Here is a 20,083-nt window from a genome sequence, read left to right as displayed (position 1 = left end):
GCTGATGCGTACTATGTCCACAGGGTTGCCATAGATCGCATTAGATATTATTTCATAGCTAAAAGGAAATTACCACCGATATACTGACAATATCATTACATTATATGAAAAATGTAATTTGACTATGATAGGTTACTGTTTTGTTTATAACTTCTAACTGTGGCGAACTTTTAAATAAAACTTTCTGAGAAGATAGTCAGGATATGTATGATGCCATATATAAAATATCCCAGAAAAAAATATTTCCGATTTTTTCGTCAAACGCTCCCCTTAAGACAAAGACAACTGCGAGGGTGGAGAGAGAGGAGCCGACGGTTGAAAAGTCTCAGGAAACAGATCCCTAAGAAAAAGCCAGAGTCTGATAATCAGAGGAAGAAGAAGACGAAAGAAGTTTCTCTTCATACAAAGGCTGTGACGAAAGAGGATGTTCTTCCGCAGCTGGTGGGTCTTGAGTGAGTGGTGAAAGTAGTTCCGATTCGGTTGAACCGATACGTGGCGGGAACTCCCGCGAACGAAGAAGTCGTCAACTAGAGTACGTATAGTAAACATAAAAAATGTGGAACTTTTCACGATTAGCGTGTCATCCTTGCGCAGAGCCATGCTAATCTTCTCTGTATCGTTCCAATTAGTATATGTACTGCCGAAGCAAGTACTGGCTAAATTTAAGAAGGACATCAAATGTTGAAGCGGGTAGTTGTGCGACATGATGAACAACTGGAGCGGTGTCAACACAAGACTTGAAGCTATACGGCGAAGCGAGCGCGGAGCGTCATGGCGTGACGCGCGAGAGGCTCCGTGGCAAGTACTAGAAGAGAGTCACAGCGTGGCGCGGCGCGCGTCATGGCTAAGCGCGCGCCGAGCGTCAAGGTGAGGCGCGTGAAGCGTGAGAAGCGCACGAAGAGCAAGACGCGCTCCTGGCGCGAGACAAGAGAAAAGGCCAACACCTCAACTCGGGGAAGACGAATAGGAAGCCACTAAACACTCTCTCTAGAAGACAGACGCTCTGTATCGTTCCCGAAGCGAAGGGAGACGAAGGTGAAAGTCTGTACCTCTTAACAGGCAGATTCGAATCTTGAAAGGTTCATGAGAGCATCCAGCTGTTGTTGCAAACCCAACAAAATCTTACGCGTTGGAGAAGCCACTCTCTCGGGAGAAGGGCTGAACCTGAGAGAAGGAAAGGGGCGAGAGACGTATACTTCCTTCCACAGGGGAAGAAGCTCTAGCCCTTGCCTTAGCGCGACAGGGGGGTCGAGTAGAGTGATCATTCGAAAAACACTTTATTCTCTTCTGCAGAGGAATATCCACGCAACTTTCGGGGAAGAGTACAAACGTCTAGAGGAAGAGGACGTGAAGCGTCCTCTCCTAAGCTTCTCTTAAGAGGGCGAGAGTCCAACCGAGAGCTCCAACCCCGAGGCGGGGAGGACGTGTCGGAGGACGAGAAGCAATCCTTCAGGATGCGTGCCTGAGCACGATCCCTGGCAGCCTGGGTAGCGTCATCAGGACCTGCCGAAGGGACGCCAGATCGGTGGGAAGCCCCCGTAACCCTCATGCGGCTTTCGACATGCCCCCTCCCTGGTCCTGGGAGTTCGACAGAGGTCCAGGCCTAGAGGCATTATAGGGCCGATCTGACGCCCCCTCCACAACACTAGGGGCACTAGCACTAACACTATGCGTTTGAATTGCATTCACTTTAGTTTCAAGAGCACGCATTGACTCCACAGAGCCAGGGAATTACCTTCTGCAGCAACAAACTACAGGGTTAGTAATAAATTTACTACAGGGTTACTAGTAGGAGAAAACCCTGACTGTCCAACTAAGGATGCACTCTAGGAGGAAGATTTCCTCAGCCTATCACGCTCCAATTTAAGCATATAGGCTTCATATTTCTTCCACTCACCCTCAGACAATCCCACACATTCATTACCGATTATCATAGAGCATTGAACACCCTTACATATCATACATAAAGAGTGAGGAACTATCAAAGTCTTCGATAGCCTCACCTTACATTCACCCAAGCTACAGACTCGATAGCTAGAGGTAAGACATCTTAATTATAAGAAAAGTCAAAAGCAAAATCAAAAACGGTCCACAAAGAGCGTATGCCAAGTCACAGATCCAGTCGAATACCAAAAAACAACCAAAATACTTAAGTGACAACAAATTTCGAAATCAAAGGCGGAGGAACTGACAACAGGTGTTGACAGTCCGGCGACAGAGAAAATCTGAATAGAAAATGGGAATGGTTCCTGATACCTGCCTCCCAGCGGCGGGAATGGGTACTAACCACCTGACCGGCCACTGCGTGTGCGCGAAATTTGAAATTCTGTCGGACCTTCGGAGAATACAGCTATATATATATCTGGCAGGTAAGTCTCATGAACAAATATAATTTTAATCACTTCCAGTTTTCTATCAATCAAGGAAGTACACTCCAAAACTTAAATTCTTTCACTAAATATGCAGCACCTTACCTCATTCACCAGTAAACCAAACCAGTTGGGTTAGGTTTTTAAGAGTATCCTAATCTTGATATCAAACTGAGCAAAAATAACAATGCCCATGCTTTCTACACTTTTAAATCAAGGCTTCTTCTGTTAGTCTGCATTCATCACTTTTGAAAGACTGAGTCCATATTACAAAAAACTAATATTTAATTTTGATATACATACTTTAGTTAAAGCCTGGAAAATGAGGCTTCAATCAACCCCAAGTAAATGAAAGACCCCGACTGAACTCTGTGTCCTGCCGAGAGAAAAAGAAATCTTCGGCTATCTTAATGGGCTAAACTTTAATGAAAAATTTAAAAGTAGTACAGTATACTGTATCAGAAACATGTTACAATATCTGACATTAAAAGCTCACATCTCTATTTGAATAAATACACAACACCTCTGCTGTTAAAAGCTCAAGAGGTCCACGTCACAAGTACATGTGCTTGGCCAGTCACTCACCTAATCAACCTGCAGCCTTATGCAATCCAAGTCACTTAGCCGAGGTACTTTTTTTATCTAAGAGTAGCTTGGAGACCTCATAGCTTGCTGAGCAGTGAACATAGAGCCTAAGAAAAAATGTCCAAGGACTTGTGGACTTGTGGGCAACATCCTTATGTAAAAATGAGGTGAAGGTAGTCGGGCACTGCAATACACCTGCCCTTATTACTAGTGAGCCATAAAGTTTCTCCTTATGTTTAAGAATACCCCAACAACCCTGTCTTCGTGAGCCATATATCTAGATGATAAATTCACTAAGCAGAAAGACACTGTGTTCTTGGTCACTTTCTCCTTGTGCTTGGCAGCACTAAGTCCTCTACACGTGACCCTTCAACTTTTGAACATTTACAGAACAAGTGTTTTCACTATTCAGTGTAGCTACTTTTTGGTGCAGCACTCAACCATTCAAATCAACTCCATGGCTGCATGATGTCAGGTGTACAGAGGAAGTACATGGGTTGATGGTGCTGGAAGTGCTAAGGAGCCACTACTCAAGCATCACTAGATCAGTTCTTCAAGAGGGTGGGTGAATGTGAGTCTCATCATGAACCAGAACCAGTGCCAACCGACATCAAGTGTTACATCTTGCCCAACTGTCTCCTATTGCTGATTAACCAGCTCCCAGTTGACTTTAATCCAAGAAAGTCAATTTTAAACGGATGGAGACAGGTTGTCTACAACTTTCAGCACATTCTTTTTCAATATTGCCCTCAACTCTGCTAACAAAGCCAGAGCTTTGGATATCCTACAGCACTGCCCTGCAGTCAGCAGTTTTAGGGTGGGGGGCAAACTAAATGTGAAACAACAAGGATATATATTCTACCATACCCCATGACACCTGCAAATTCTGCTTCTAAGATACGGTTTATTGAAGTTTTGGTAAAGTTTTACTTCACACCAAAATAAGCAAATGAATAGACCTAGTTTTAGGCCTAAAATTAGCCTACTATGGGAAACCACAATGGGAAACTAGTTTTTCAGAGGGGAAAATACAAAAGGGTGAAATACAAGGATGCATTATAACATCCCCATGATGCTTCTGAAAACTGTATTTGTGATTAAAGTAAGGCTTACCAAACGTTTTAGTATTCTAACACCCCATGATGCTTCTGAAAGTTGTAATTGTAATTAAAGTAAGGCTTACCAAATGTTTTTAAAGTGGAATTATGCACTCAGCTATGGACCTGGTGACCTAGGTTACGTCAGTGAGGGGTGGGGTGGGATTTACAGGGGAGGGAAACTCCACAGCCAGGCAAGGGCTCAGCAGCCTATGTTAGGTTAGGTGTGGTTATGTTGCAAACTAATTATTTTAACTTAAGCCTACAGTGCCCAAATTTAGTTAAGGGGCAGAGATGTTCTTTGCCACATTGGCCAGGCAAGGACCTGGTGCCCTAGGTTAGGTGTTGCTAAGTTGGGCCGCACCCAGCTCATGTTATTTATAGTGCCCTAGTTAGGTGGGGTGTGGGGGTTCATGAGAGAGCAAAGCCCCATGTCAGTTATTTGACTGATATTGTTTTTCCCACCCCAAAAATCCGGCTTTACTACTGTGGTCCCACATAGCTGAAGGATTTTTTTGGGGAAGGGGAGGGTTCCAGTATCTATTACTAGAATATTTTGCCACCCTAGCCAACATCAGTAACGTGCTGAACACTATATGAAAATCACATTTTTAACGTGAAAAGGTCCTAAAAAGGTTGCTGGGATTTCAGTATAAAACTTACCATTGGGGCCAGCTTAGGGTATCCAGCAATTATGTAGCAAGCCTCCCCAGAAGGCTCCTGTAATATTGTTTTGTCCTAAACCTGATGTACCTATTATGTCCTAATAGGGCGTGTCTATATTAGCCTGCCTCAACATCATTTAACATAGGCTACCATTAACAAAGGCTAGAAACTAAAAATGAAGACTACCTTCTTAATAGTGGGCCTACCTTAGACTTTATTGCAATGCTATTTATACTACACATCTACGTTACGCCTAGCATCCGTTCCGTTAACTAATCCTGAGTATATTGACATAATAAACTCATCATTCATGTCATCTTACCGTCAAATAAAGTTCCAGTTATTCAACAAGGACTATGGACGCCGGCGAACACGAATCACCATTGACAGTAACAAGTTTCACTTAATGCGCATGCGCAAGTGTGTGGGCAAATGAGCGTGCGTGCGCAGTGAAGGAACTACACAATAATGTATCAGTCTCTTGTATTTTCATGTTTCTTCTCATGTATAATTTAGAAGCATAGCCTACAGCAAATAATTTAATCCTTTAGTTAAAAGGGGTTTGGTAACTGCAAACTTATGCAAATTACGTTTCGGCAATGGCTGAGTCGTAAAGACATAAAATCCACGATCTTTTTTGCTTCAACTCTCTCTCTCTCTCTCTCTCTCTCTCTCTCTCTCTCTCTCTCTCTCTCTCTCTCTCTCTCATATAGAAAGCACGGTAGTAATTTTCAGCGGTATTTGAACGTAACGTAATAATAATAATAATAATAATAATAATAATAATAATAATAATAATAATAATAATAATAATAATAATAAACAAACAAATCGACTATTGTCAATCAGATCTATTAAGATAAACTTCATGCTCTAAGAAAAACTATAAGTAAGAGCAACCGTAGTAATAGCATTTTTTTTTTATACAAGTAGATGCTATTGAAGTTCAATAGCAAATGCCATACCTGCGTTAACAGGAACGGCGTCATAGGTAGATAATGAATAATAAGATCTATCTTACAGGGAAAAGGAAAATCACTGCCGTGAAAGGAGAGTTCTTTTAATGCCATCTTTGAGCTCCTGTCGATACACTTACATAACGTTAACACGTCCTGGGTATAAATCAACAAACTTCGAACCAGAGGCACATTTTCTTGCATTTTTTAGAACCTTGGTGCTTGAAGACCCGCGGTAAAAGTACCTTTTTACCCCAAGAAGGGAAGTCAGTTAAAGATATCCTGTACACTTCTCCTCTGATAGCAGATTAAAGCTGAGTTACTTCAGTGGATGCATGATTAGCCTTTTTCTAGGGAAGCTATTGCGTGTAACTTGCGTTTTATTCTCAAAACAGAGTTTTCATCAGTAATTCTGTTCAAATACAATGAATTGTATTGCCGGTATTATGTCATGCTTACACAACACGTAAGCTACTGAGTTTTACCGAGCAAGGTCTAGTTACCAAACTCAGTGGATAATTAGCAGTTAACATCTGTCAATTAGCGTTGTTTGAGTTGACATACTGACGGTATGGATAATAATGAACGCAATGATATGTCGAATGGACTTATAGCACCCTGAGGAACGAAAATAAATACCTGTTTAAGGTGGAATCCATTAAGACAGTGTGGTTGTAAATATGAACAACTTTTTTTTGGTGCTACTTTGGCTTATAAGTCACCTACTCTGAGGTGTTAGTACTAAACGCCGTATGGTAAATGTAAAGTAGCCGGCCGCACGAAGTTATCGTTTATTAATATAATTTGTCGATCACACAATATAAAAATAGGTGTATATAACACTTTGATCCCAGAGGGCTAGTACTAAACACGGCGTCCCAAGGAGCTGCCGCCACGTTCAGTACTAGCACCCAACTTTTGGCATCTCTACCGCGGCCAAGAGGCCAATGGACGAATTAAAAAACGACTACTGGAAAAAAAAATAGTAGTATGCCACAGTGCACATTTCGAATATTAACAAGGGCGCATAAATTATTTAATTCTTTTGTGAAAGTCCGCTTGCATTAATTTGAACTAACAAGCATATACGAATTGAATTGAATTTGGAATTTAGGCCAAAGGCCAAGCACTGGGACCTATGAGGTTTGAAAGGTTTAACAAGAGGAAAACCTCAAAGCAGTTGTACTATGAGTCAATTGTTAGGAGAGGGTGGAAAGTAAGATGGAAGAAAGAGAATATGAAAGGAGGTACATTAAAGGAACGAAAGGGATTGCAGCTAGGGGCCGAAGGCACGCTGCAAAGAACCTTAAGTAATGCCTACAGTGTACCGCATGAGGTACACTGACGGCACATTCCCCCTACGGGGAAGCATATACGAAGCTAAATGAAAAAGAAATAGAGTCAGTCTTTTAGGTTAGATTTTAGTGTAATTAACATTTAGTGTAATTAACATGTACTATGGAAAAAGGCGGAAGGTGGCAACGAAGCATCACAGAGAGAGAGAGAGAGAGAGAGAGAGAGAGAGAGAGAGAGAGAGAGAGAGAGAGCTAATAATCTCGTAAATATTGACTCTGTTAGTACTAAGGCCTCAAGTAAACAGCGTAATCTTTAACGATTCAGCCAAAGGTTATACATTGGGTACCAGTATCATCCCCTGATGCTGATGAAGAAAATAGCAGCAGCAGCTATGAAGAACTTAGCCTTCTAGGCTTACATTGAACACGCTTCTGTATTTGTTCTTATAACTGGTGAATAGTTGTATAGTATGTATATATACATACATACATATATGTACACTCTTATATCTATAATATATATATATATATATATATATATATATATATATATATATATATATATATATATATATATATATATATATATATATATATATATGTGTATGTACATACATACATACACACACACACACTCATATATATATATATATATATATATATATATATATATATATATATATATATATATATATATATATATATATATATATATATATACAGTATATATTGATGATTGGAAGCAATATTATATTGCAATGCAATGACAGATTAATTTGATAGGGAAATTCAGGCAAACATTAAGATACATAAGACTTTATCTTAGAATTAAAGAAAGACAGATAAATTAAATAAATAAAAAGCTAGAGTTTCAGAGAAAGCAGAAGACGGAAGAATCAGATCAACTATTGGTGTGAAATCCAAGGGACAAGTAAACAGAGAATCCCACCAAATGGTGGAGATTTCTTACGGGTGTAACGAGGAAGAGAATCAGGCAATCAGAGATTCCGTTAATTGAGTTGAACTGAATACAGAATTTAGGCCAAAGGCCAAGCACTGGGACCTATGAGGTCATTCAGTGCTAAAACGGAAATTGACAGTAAAGAGTTTGAAAGGTGTAACAGGAGGAAAACCTCGCAGTTGCACTATGAATCAATTGTTAGGAGAGGGTGGAAAGCAAGATGGTAGAAAGAGAATTCGAAAGGAGGTGCAGTAAAAGAAACGAAAGGGGTTGCAGCTAGGGGCCGAAGGCACGCTGCAAAGAACCTTAAGTAATGCCTACGGTACACCGCATGAGGTGTGCTGACGGCACTACCCCCCTACGGGGGAGGTTCCTTTAGCAATGTTTCTGAGATACATTCAGACAGACAGAGAATTCTCAAAAGCTGTATTTATTGAAGATGTTGTATCTGATGTTTGTGCCGAGACCTGAGGGTCATACCTGGCCTCTCGTTCTCTAAACACGCTCTACAGTCTGCGCACATCCAATTAGTATCGACAGGACAGAGGAGTAAGGCAGCATAAAACTAAAAAAATGTAAATAAAATCTACGAACTGCTACTGGATATCCTTACCCAACATAAATTGCAAAGCAATATTGTGTTTACTGAAGAAACTGGACGTATTATTCTATATATGACCTTATTCTTTCGGTGTTTTTTATTGGTAAAAATCTCTATTTTTGTTGATGTGTATTAGTTTACTTATGCATTTAAAAATCACACGTTACATGGGAGGCCAATGTCTCTTTGCATAACAAAAGAATAACTAAAAGTACAATGACGACCGACAGAGAGAAAAAAAAAGGAATTACAAAAAGAAAATAAATCACATAATCTTTGGAAACTAGTTGTGTACTCGGCTGATGCGGGAAAAAAATCGGTCCTGACAGCATAATGATATTTCCGTAAATAAGAGATGGAGGAGGAGGAGGAGGAGGAGGAGGAGGAGGAGGAGGAGGAGGAGGAGGAGGAAAAGGAAGAAGATAATAACTGGAAAGAAAGGTGATCTGACCGTCAAAGAAACTATTATTGTCCTGTGGTTATGCTACCTTGTGCCTAATGGGAAAAATTTATATCTGATTCTGGATACGACGTAATGTGCGTACCTCGTTTTCTCTTTAAATATGATTATATGTTTTTGCTTATACGATTCTTGCCTTGTTTTGTGTGGGAGTAAATGAATTTAAAGAAAATACAGAATTCCTTTTATGTGAGTATACTGAAAGGTGAGATGCGTTGTTTGCTGACGATTTAGTCATTATAGCAGACAGAAGAACTGCAGGAAAGGTTTTTAGCATAGAAAGGAGCCCCAGAAAGGAAAAGATTTAAAGTGAACATTGGAAAGACAGAGCTAATGGCTAGTAGTAAGAGAAGGACATGAAGAAGTGAACATTCAAGTGGAAGAAGGTACAGTGCTAAAGCAGAACGATGAGTTTAACTACTTGGGATCAATAATAACAGAAGAGGGAGGTACTGAGAAAGCAGTGAGACAGAGAGTGAAAGAAGCAGGGCGAAAATGGAGAGAAGTAACTGGGGTTGTTTTAGACAAGAAAATGCCATTGAAGCTCATAATGAAGATTTGTAAGACAGTTATCAGGCCCATATGGGGCAGAAGCCTGGGCACTTAAGAGGAAAGAGGAGGGTCTCTTGGAAAGAACCGAGATGAGGATGGTGAGATGGATTGTTGGAATATCACTACTGGAAAGGAGGGAGAGTCAAGATATAGGAAGAATGCGTGGTATATGTAATGTAAAGGAGAAGGCTAGAGAGGGAAGCTCGTCTGAGATACTATGGCCATGTAATAAGAAGAGAGGAGGTGGAACCAATCAAGAGAGCTAAGAACATGCCAGTGATGGGGAGGAGGATTGTGGGGCGTCAACAGATCAGATGGATGGATGTGGTGAGGAGGGATATGGGTAGGTGGGACTGTGGGGAGCAGATGCAAGGAATAGAAATAGATGGAGAAAGTTGACTTGAGCGGCCGACCCTGCTATACAGTGGGACTAATAAGGTCGAAAAAAGAAGAAGACAAAGTTATCAAGCTTGAGGGACCAACTACCTTCTAAAGAATTTGTATCGGAGTTCGACTCATAATAATAATTATTATTACTATTGAGACAATCTGCAAAGTCATTTATTATCATTATCATTATTCTGCTTGTTTGTATGTAAAGCCGTTGATATGTTTAAAGAGTACAGTGTAATACCAGTTATTAATCCCTAATTTAATGAGTCGAAATGAGAAGCGAACTCTTGAAACAAATCGTAATCGTACCTGTTTGCTCCATGAAAAACCTCCGATAACACGAAACCAAAATTCCAGTGAAATCCGCTAGGTTTTTCACCAAAATTTTTATCATTGAAGTTCCTACTTTCCATAGGAGTAAGCCAAAAGACCATGACCTTTACTTGCTAAGCTTTAACAAAATAGAAATGCACCTTAGGTAACATTAGACTTAAGACTCAGCCTAGTTGTTGTAATATTTGACTTAAGACTCAGCTTAGGTATTGTAACGTTAGACTTCAGACTCAGCTTGGCAATCGTAACATTAGACTTAGACTCAGCTTAGCTATTGTAACATTAGACTAGAGACTCAGCTTAGCTTTGTAACATTAGACCAAAGACTCAGCTTAGCTATTGTAACAACAGACTTAAGACTCAGCTTAGCTTTGTAATTAGATTTAAGACTCATATTACCTGTTGTAACAATAGACTTAAGACTCAGCTTAGCTGTTGTAACATTAGACTTCAGACTCAGCTTAGCTGTTGTAAAATTAGACTTCAGACTCAGCTTAGCTGTTGTAACATTAGACTTAAGACCCAGCTTAGCTATTGTAACATTAGACTCAAGACTCAGCTCAGCAGTTGTAAACATTAGAATTATGACTCAGCTTAGCAGTTGTTATATTAGATTTAAGACTCAGCTCAGCTTTGTAACATTAGATTTAAGACTCAGCTTACCTGTTTGTTGAGTCTCAGTTGGCTGCTGAATCTACAAGTCCAAACCAGTCCCCTTTATTTCTTCAACACCTTGCTACGTTTAAGACCACTATTGGGTGAGGACCAACGCTAGCATAAGTCTAGCTTATACTACACCAGCTAACTTATTTGTACGTTACACTCTCTCCAAACGTTACCGATTAGTTTAGGTGTACAGACGAAATAACAATTGTTTGCTCATTATTCAATTATTTCCAACCGTCCTCCAGGAATTACGGTACTTGAGATTTCTATCAACTGAAAGACTCTATAAGGGTACAACCAACTCAATATGGCGACCAGGAAAGGTAGTGCAGAGATGAATAATTGCAATTCTCCATCCCGGTAACTCCATATAATTATTTAAAGAATTGAAGACTGCATTTTTCAGTGCTTCAGTGTTTAGCTCTATAATTTCCGCCGTGTATGATTTGTTAGGGCTGTAACTAGACTCATACTTTCGTAAACCGTGTGGTTTAATGCGTTTTCATAAGAACTTAACCTTGCAGATTCACGAAGGAAATCCTTAAAATGGCTTAAGAAAGTAATCAATGAGCGTAATTTGGTTTTTTATACATTTAATTAATTTTTATCAATTTCTTGCTTAAGTGCTTTAACCGGTACCTCCAATAATAGGCTTTAAACTTAGAATATCTATAACTATCTATTTTTCTTTAATGAATTTTCTCATATGTAATAAAATAAATTATGTTATTTCGTTCCTAGATTCATTAATTTGTTGTCCAGAACACTTTAGTATCCATTAAGTGTGATTCTCATTTCTAGTTATTACCTGACGTACTTTATTGCTTGTTTCATTTGAATACCGTATGAATACCGATATAAGGCAACCAGGTTCATGCAATAATAACAATGATATATATCATATATATATAAAAATATATCAATATATATGTATGTATATGAATATGCATTACATTCAGTGATATATAAATATATATACATGCATTTATAGACACATTTATATACATATACATACATATATGAATATACATTATATATATATATATATATATATATATATATATATATATATATATATATATATATATATATATATATAAATAATATATATATATATTTATATACATATATATATATATATATATATATATATATATATATATATATATATATATATATATATATATATATATATATATATAGTATATATATATATATATATATATATATATATATATATATATATATATATATATATATATATATATATATATATATATATATATATATATATATATATATATATATATATATATATATATATAATATATATATATCTGTGTATATAAATATATACATATACAAATGTGCATGCGCGTGCGCGCGTGCGTAATTCAGTGGTTGAGCGTTTCGAACTTCGCCTCACACAGCAAGATACCATCGTTCAATCCCAATGGAATGGAACATGTTGCAGCTGTTTTCTAAAAAAAAATCCACTGTTGATATCTTGCTCTAAATTATGCAATGGTGGTTAGTTGGCTAGGGTGGGTCACAATCAGGGGCAATCGGGTATAGGGGTAGCAACCCCATCCCAATAGCAATGGTGAGAAGCTGAAAGTGAACACCTTCTACAGAGGATAAGGAATATAGGTATATTATATTATATTATATTATATTATATTATATTATATTATATTATATTATATTATATTATATTATAAGGCCACTCAGCTAATCCTAATATCTTATTTCATTTGTGAATCATTTTCCTCCTGCTTCAAATTGAATTAAACTCTCTGGGACTTCACTCTCAACGTTTAATTTTCTTTTTTTTGTTTAATTAGACGTGAAACATATTGGGGAATCTTGGGATATATATATATATATATATATATATATATATATATATATATATATATATATATATATGAATACACACACCCATACATATATATTATATATGTGTATACACATACATACATATACAGTATATGTATATATATGTATATATATATACATATACATATACATATACTCGTATAATTCCTATCATACATAGTCAACGGCAATGCAAGGGTTATATGGACAGTTGGGACACATCGCCAGGGAAGTATCACTCGGCTCGATCCTTAATTGGCTCAATCAGGCTCCGTAATGAATACGGAATGGTGCAGATCTCTGAAAGTGGTTCCTCATTTTTCTTCATCTATTGAACGGACGGTTAATGAATGCAGGCCTATCGCTAAATTGGGTTACTTGTCGACAGTCGCTCTGTTCAGTTACTGACATTGTTTTCTAAGAGAGTCTATTTAGGAATGGAGTGGAATGCAATGGAATGGGATGGTATGGAATTGAATATAGAGTTTAGGCCAAAGGTCAAGCACTGGGACTGAGGTCATTCAGCGCTGAGAGGAAGATTGTGAGTGAGCGGTTAGAAGGTGTAACAGGAGGAAAACCTCGCAGTTGCACTATGGATCAATTGTTAGGAGAGGGTGGAAAGTAAGATGGAAGAAAGATAATATGGGTGGAGGTACAGTAAAAGGAATGAGAAAGGTTGCAGCTAGGCTCCGAAGGGACGCTGCGAAGAAACTCAAGTTACGCCTACAGTGCATCGCGTGAGGTGCACTGACGGCACTGCCGGGGGGAGGGTCTATTTAGCATCCACTCGAAATGTGAACAAGGGGCCTTGATCAGTGACGCTCTTACCTGGAGAGGCGTAACTTGGTTGCCTGCATTGATTTTAATTTTCTATAAAAGAAAACTACTGAGATGGCTTTGTCTGTCCGTCCGCACTTTTTCTGTCCGCCCTCAGATCTTAAGAACTGCTGAGGCTAGAGGGCTGCAAATTGGTATGTTGATCATCCACCCTCCAATCATCAAACATACCAAATTGCAGCCCTCTAGCCTTAGAAGTTTTTATTTTATTTAAGGTTAAAGTTAGCTATAATCGTGCGTCTGGCAACGATATAGAATAGGCCACCACCGGGCCGTGGTTAAAGTGTGATGGGCCGCTGCTCATACAGCATTATACCGAGACCCCCGAAAGATAGATCTTTTTTCGGTGGCCTTGATTATACGCTGTACAGAAAACTCGATTGCGCCGAAGAAACTTCGGCGCATTTTTTACTGGTTCATTGAACGATTGCTAATTACAGATTCCAGATTCTTTATCCTTAGCCGTAGCTTCTCCTTGTTCAATCGCATCTGTAGGTTATAAATCTGTATACAACAAAACGCTACTAACCAATGTTGGAGTTTTAAATCTACCGCTGAGGAGGTGATGAATAATTCTCCCATCATCGTCTTAACTGTCATTTCCCATGCACCTGTAATACCAAGAAATCACAATTTTGTTTATTAGCTGAAGCCACTGGGAAAGTTCAAAATGAAACGACAGAGTCCCAAGTACGTTCGTGTATTTCTAACACATGTTTGTGCCCCGAGGATGTGTTAAAAATACACGAAAGTACTTGACACCCTGTCGTTTAATTTTGAACTTTCCCAGTAAGTGAATACTTTATGATTCAAATGTTCCTCTGTTCCCTGAAGGAGAAAACAGACAAAATTTCACACTGATAAATGTATGGATCAGGAAACCTATTAACTGAGAGATTTTAGCTTGATTAATTCTTGTCTGTAGTTCAGCTACGTTACATGAATTACGAAGCCTTTCATACATGAAGTTACCTTAGCGCAGACGACTTTTTTTCGTCTCGAGTTTGGTGCATATGAGCTCTACAGATATAAATGCTTATCAGCGGCGTTAAATTCGTATCCTTCTTTATAACGCTGTGGCTCATATCGAATTAGTGAATGTTAAACATGAGTAGAAAAAGTACGTTAAAACGAAGAAGGAACAAAGCAAAGACTCGAGCGGCGGAACTTCACCGAGGCGTTGGAGACGATGGCGATAACGAACATAATCAAAGGATCCATTAACGCAGAACAATACGATAATTCATCCCCCGCTGCTGTCTACTCCATTAGGAAAATATAATAGAATTAGGTGGTGTTTCAACATGGCGTCGCAATGCATACGTCTACCAACTCCCTTCAGGAAATTATGGTCTATCGAGAAGGATGCGTCAGAATTTCAACATGCAAATGAGCTTATAAATTCCACAGTTTGTCCTCCTTGCACCATCTCTCTCTCTCTCTCTCTAAATTACGTTTTGAAAGTTTGTTAGTTGATATGATGAATGATCGTTTTAGTTTTCTGAAAAGAAAACTACTGTGCCGGCTTTGTCTGTCCGTCAGCGCTTTTTACTGTCCGCACTTTTTCTGTCCGCCCTCAGATCTTAAAAACTACTGAGGCTAGAGGGCTGCAAATTGCTATGCGGATCATCCACCCTCCAATCATCAAACATACCAAATTGCAGCCCTCTAGCCTTAGTAGTTTTTATTTTATTTAAGGTTAAATTTAGCTATAATCGTGCGTCTGGCAACGATATAGGCCAGGCCACCACCGGGCCGTGGTTAAAGTGTCATGGGCCGCGACTCATACAGCATTATACCGAGACCACCGAAAGATAAATCTATTTTCGGTGGCCTTGATTATACGATGTACAGAAAACTCGATTGCGCCGAAGAGACTTCGGCGCATTTTTTACTTGTTTCTTCGTGAAACGAATCGATATGACTTCTGAAATGAAAAAAAGTTAAATCTTTCTCATGGGGCAGTTTGTAAATGTCAGGAAAAAAGTTAAGTATACCTTAGTTTTACCAGACCACTGAGCTGACTAACAGCTCTCCTAGGGCTGGCCCGAAGGATTAGACTTATTTTACGTGGCCAAGAACCAATTGGTTACTTAGCAACGGGACCTACAGCTTATTGTGGAATCCGAACCACATTATAGCGAGGAATGAATTTCTATCACCAGAAATAAATTCCTCTAACTCTTCATCAGCCGGCCGGGGAATTGAACTCCGGTCCATCGAGTGACAGTCCGCAGCTCTACCGACTCACCCAACAAACAGCTCGTGTAACTGTCAGAATAGTGGTCGAATATGAGACCGTCCTTTTCGAAAAACAGAGAAATAATATGGATATTTTCATTTGAACGATGCGGTAGTTTCATTTATACTGTATCGTCTCTCCCATTAAAACATGAGTGCGTCTCTTAATTTCTCATATCCGTGAATAAATGAATCCTCTGCATTATTCATGTTTGTATGTAAATGTAAATTTAAGAGCTGTTGTACGCTACATTTACATATTCATTTAGATCCTCGTTTACGTAAATGTATGTTACAAAATGTATGTTACAGAATTGATGTATATATATATGTGTATATATATATATAATTTATATATATATATATATATATATATATATATATATATATATATATATATATATATATATATATATATATATATATATATAAATAGGTTAACATTAAAATTCACCTTGAAAAGAAAAATCGCATTTTTGATTTATGCATCGCTTGAGAATGCTTATACAGTGATACATCTCTGGAATATGTTCGTAATTTGGAAACATACAAATAGTAATGTTTCATTCTTGAATACAGTATTCTGTATGAATATCACTGCATAAGTATTTTCAAGCGATGCATAAATAAAAAATGAGTTTTTTCTTTTCACGGTGAATTTTAATGTTAACCTCTCGGGAAAAATTCACATCACCCTTCGACTTCTGCCGACTTTCACTTAGTAGCCTTTCAGTAAAGTCTTGCAATTTGCGAATGACCTCACAAGGATGGCATTTGATAACATGCAAGTAGAAACTTCCTGTCATACCCATTTGAGAAGATCTTGCGCTTACGCAGACAATAATAATACTTACTTCTAACGAGGCAGCTGTACCATGTCACTTGGACACAAAAACACTGGCATTTCTTGCCTGCAGACGAATCACTTTGAAAAAATCCTGAGGAAAAAAAAAAATAAATAAATAAATAAATAAATAAATAAATAAAAAAAGAACACGCGGATGGAAGTCGAGATTCGAACCAGCCATCACATCTCCGTTGGTGCCAGAGGTGCAGGTGTAATTTCGAGGTCGAATTTCGCCAATAACGAGCGCTGTAATCTGCACTTGGGTGGTCCCTAGGGGCCTCCTCTGCGTCTCAGATTCGACTCCTGCCGACCCACTTCTCCAGCGTTAACGATCTTCTCAGGTGGCGCTGCATCTTATAGTATCATTTGAATTTGAGTTTGACCATAGAATTCAGGTCATTCAGCGCTGAAACGGACATTGACAGTAAAATGTTTGAAGGGTGTAACAGGAGGAAAACCTCGGAGTTGCAATATGAATCAATTGTTAGGATAGGGAGGAAAGTAAGACGGAAGAAAGAAATGTGAAAGGAGGTACAGTAAAAGGTACGAAAGGGGTTGCAGCTAGGTGCCGAAGGCAAGCTGCGAAAGATTCAGATGGCGCTGGATCTTAGAGTATCATTTTGTAAACCGATCTGGACTGTGGATTTACCATAGCAGTCAATGACTGATTATTTGCTCCCGTACTCTTACATATTTTGTGGATTCTTATGGTCGTTTGGAATGCATTTTAATGGTTGCCGTGCATTGTGGAAATCTCTACATTTTGGCTGCGAATAATTTCTGTTCTTACTCTGAGATCCAGGTGTCTCCGTAAGGCAGGATCAACAACCTTTGAAGCCAGAAGTTCCATTTATTTAGAGAATCATAAAAATGTAGTACTGTCAGAGTCGCAATGACAAGAATGGTCTCTCTCTCTCTCTCTCTTAAATATTTAACATTTCAGTTTAGAAACTATTTATATCTCATTAAAAAATCAATAAAATTGATGCCTATATAATACGCTTTTAGAACTGAATAAAATTTAATCAAATATTGTCTTAAGAGTGTTACATAATTTTTTATTTTAAATGGATAAAAAGGTATTTGTTCAGCGTTTGGAGCCGCACAAGTGTCTTGAAAAAGCCGCAGGTTGGCGACCCCTGCGGATTAGTGCTGGCTGTGCACCTTATGTGGTGCACTGTAGGCATTAGTAAAGGGTATCTGCAGCGACCCTTCGGCCCCTAGCTACACCCACTTATCTTTTCAGCCTATTAATTTTTCCCCTCCATTCCAGCTTCCTCTCTTCAATATTGCTGTCCAACCTCTCTAACTATTTCCTCTTGGTGCGACCGTGGGGTTTTCTTCCAGAAAATGTGAGGCGGTGAGTTCCATTTTTATGAACATTTTTTTCAATACTGAATCGTTAAGACATTACTACTTATCTGTCTTTTATATGACTTATTCATTACAGGGAACCCCACCTACGAAATTCAGTCATCAATCGCTTCATAGAAAGTTCAGAGCCACTTTTCGTTGAGAGCTGTCCTCTCCTTAACTGTTAGGCTCTGGAACTGTCTACTGGGTTATAAATGCCGATGATCATAAACTTATATTTTGATATATTTCTAAGCTTGTCCCATTTATACTGTCCACGTCTAAGTATTTTATTTTGAAGGGCTAAAAAATCATCATCCGGGTAATAAGAAAAATAATATTCTTATAAATTTAGTTTTAGAAATGTATGAGAATTCTGAAGGTATGTACAGTGCTATTTAAACAGAGTAGGGACACAACAAGACGCAAAGAATATATTCATACAAAACTGACTGACAAGATAAAATCGGATTACGATTTTAACATTCATAGCATATATTCACATCCTCGGTAGGTTCACATTTTTCTCATGCAAAATTTCGTTCGAAGGATTTAAATATTTAAGAGGGGAAATAAGACTTGATATCTGGGCTTTGTCTTAAAATATGATTTTACTTGAAAAGTTCGATCACTGGGGTTGTTGACACTCTCTACCTTGTCAAGTTCAAGAACCACCTGATAAATCATATATATGTATATATATATATATATATTGTGTGTGTACATATACTGTATATATACATATATATATAAATGTGCATATATATATATATATATATATATATATATATATATATATATATATATATATATATATGATTTTTGTCACATACACCGTGACATTATTTACATTCACAAATATTAAGCCACAAATGTCTTTTAAAATCCAATTCACTAAGCCTCGGAAATAACTTATAGCTGATAAGTTCTTCGCCACAAGTGGGATTCGAACCGCAACCTGGTTTGACGAATAACGACGCATAGCTCGAAGGTCAAAAGTCACTGTGCGTCGTTGTTCCCCAAAGCAGGCGACAGTTCGAATCCCACAGGTGACATGACACTTGACTATTATAATTTCCCTTGTGTTAAGTTATTGCCAAGGAATAGTGAACTGGATATTAAACGACATTTGTGGTTTTTAATATATGTGGATTATATATATATATATATATATATATATATATATATATATATATATATATATATATATATATATATATATATATATATATTGCATACATATACATACATATATATATATATATATATATATATATATATATATATATATATATATATATATATATAGATATCCCAGTAGGTAGTGGTTCCAATTTACAACAGGATGAATGGTGTGTGTGTGTGTTAGGCCTAAAGTGTTCCCTGGCTCTAGCAAACTCAAGCCAAGCGCTACACCGCACTGTTCCCTCATATTTGTTTAATGAGAGCAAGACTAGGGTTTCCATTAAAGGGGGGATGACACAAAACACAGAAATAAAGAGAGGATGAGAATATAAACACAAGCACTAATAAAATCCAGAGTCAAAACATCTCAAGCCAGCACAAGGAAACCACAGACTTCTTAGCCTCAACGTCTGAAGGTTAATCTTGATATCTGAAGTCACGAGAAAATAAAATGGAATATATATATTGGTTAAATAAGATACAGTCGTGACATCACATTGCATGATTGGTCAGAAGGAATTTAAGGGAAGAAGTGGAAAAAATGAACAGAATGACACGATCAAGTGGGAAGAATGGAAGATTTAAGTTGGTAAAAATGATATAAAATTCAATAGTTTTTGGAGGAAGTAAATGAGGAAGACAGAGAAACTGCTGTTTTGGGGTATCATGAAGTTCTGAAAATTAAAAGTTCAGTGAAAATTAAAGACCTTAGTATATATATATAATGTATATATATATAACATATATATAATATATATATTTTTATATATAAATATCAAGATATATATATATAGTTCAGGAAATATAT

General features: G+C 37.8%; 1 long non-coding RNA gene and 1 other non-coding gene across 2 annotated transcripts in view; both read right to left on the bottom strand.

Moving 5' to 3' along the window:
- Nucleotides 1–5,172, bottom strand: part of LOC136843864 (uncharacterized) — a 30,679-nt gene extending 25,507 nt beyond the window's left edge. The window contains exon 1 of the long non-coding RNA XR_010854703.1: nucleotides 5,040–5,172. This is a non-coding gene — a long non-coding RNA (uncharacterized lncRNA). The remainder of the gene's footprint in view (nucleotides 1–5,039) is intronic.
- Nucleotides 551–653, bottom strand: LOC136844538 (U6 spliceosomal RNA). Its single transcript, XR_010854922.1, has one exon. It is a non-coding gene; the product is annotated as a U6 spliceosomal RNA (small nuclear RNA).
- Nucleotides 5,173–20,083: the final 14,911 nt, after the last annotated feature.

The sequence above is a fragment of the Macrobrachium rosenbergii genome, chromosome 12 (genome assembly GCF_040412425.1).
Source record: "Macrobrachium rosenbergii isolate ZJJX-2024 chromosome 12, ASM4041242v1, whole genome shotgun sequence".
Classification (NCBI taxonomy): domain Eukaryota; kingdom Metazoa; phylum Arthropoda; class Malacostraca; order Decapoda; family Palaemonidae; genus Macrobrachium; species Macrobrachium rosenbergii.
This window is presented reverse-complemented; position numbering and strand designations above follow the sequence as displayed.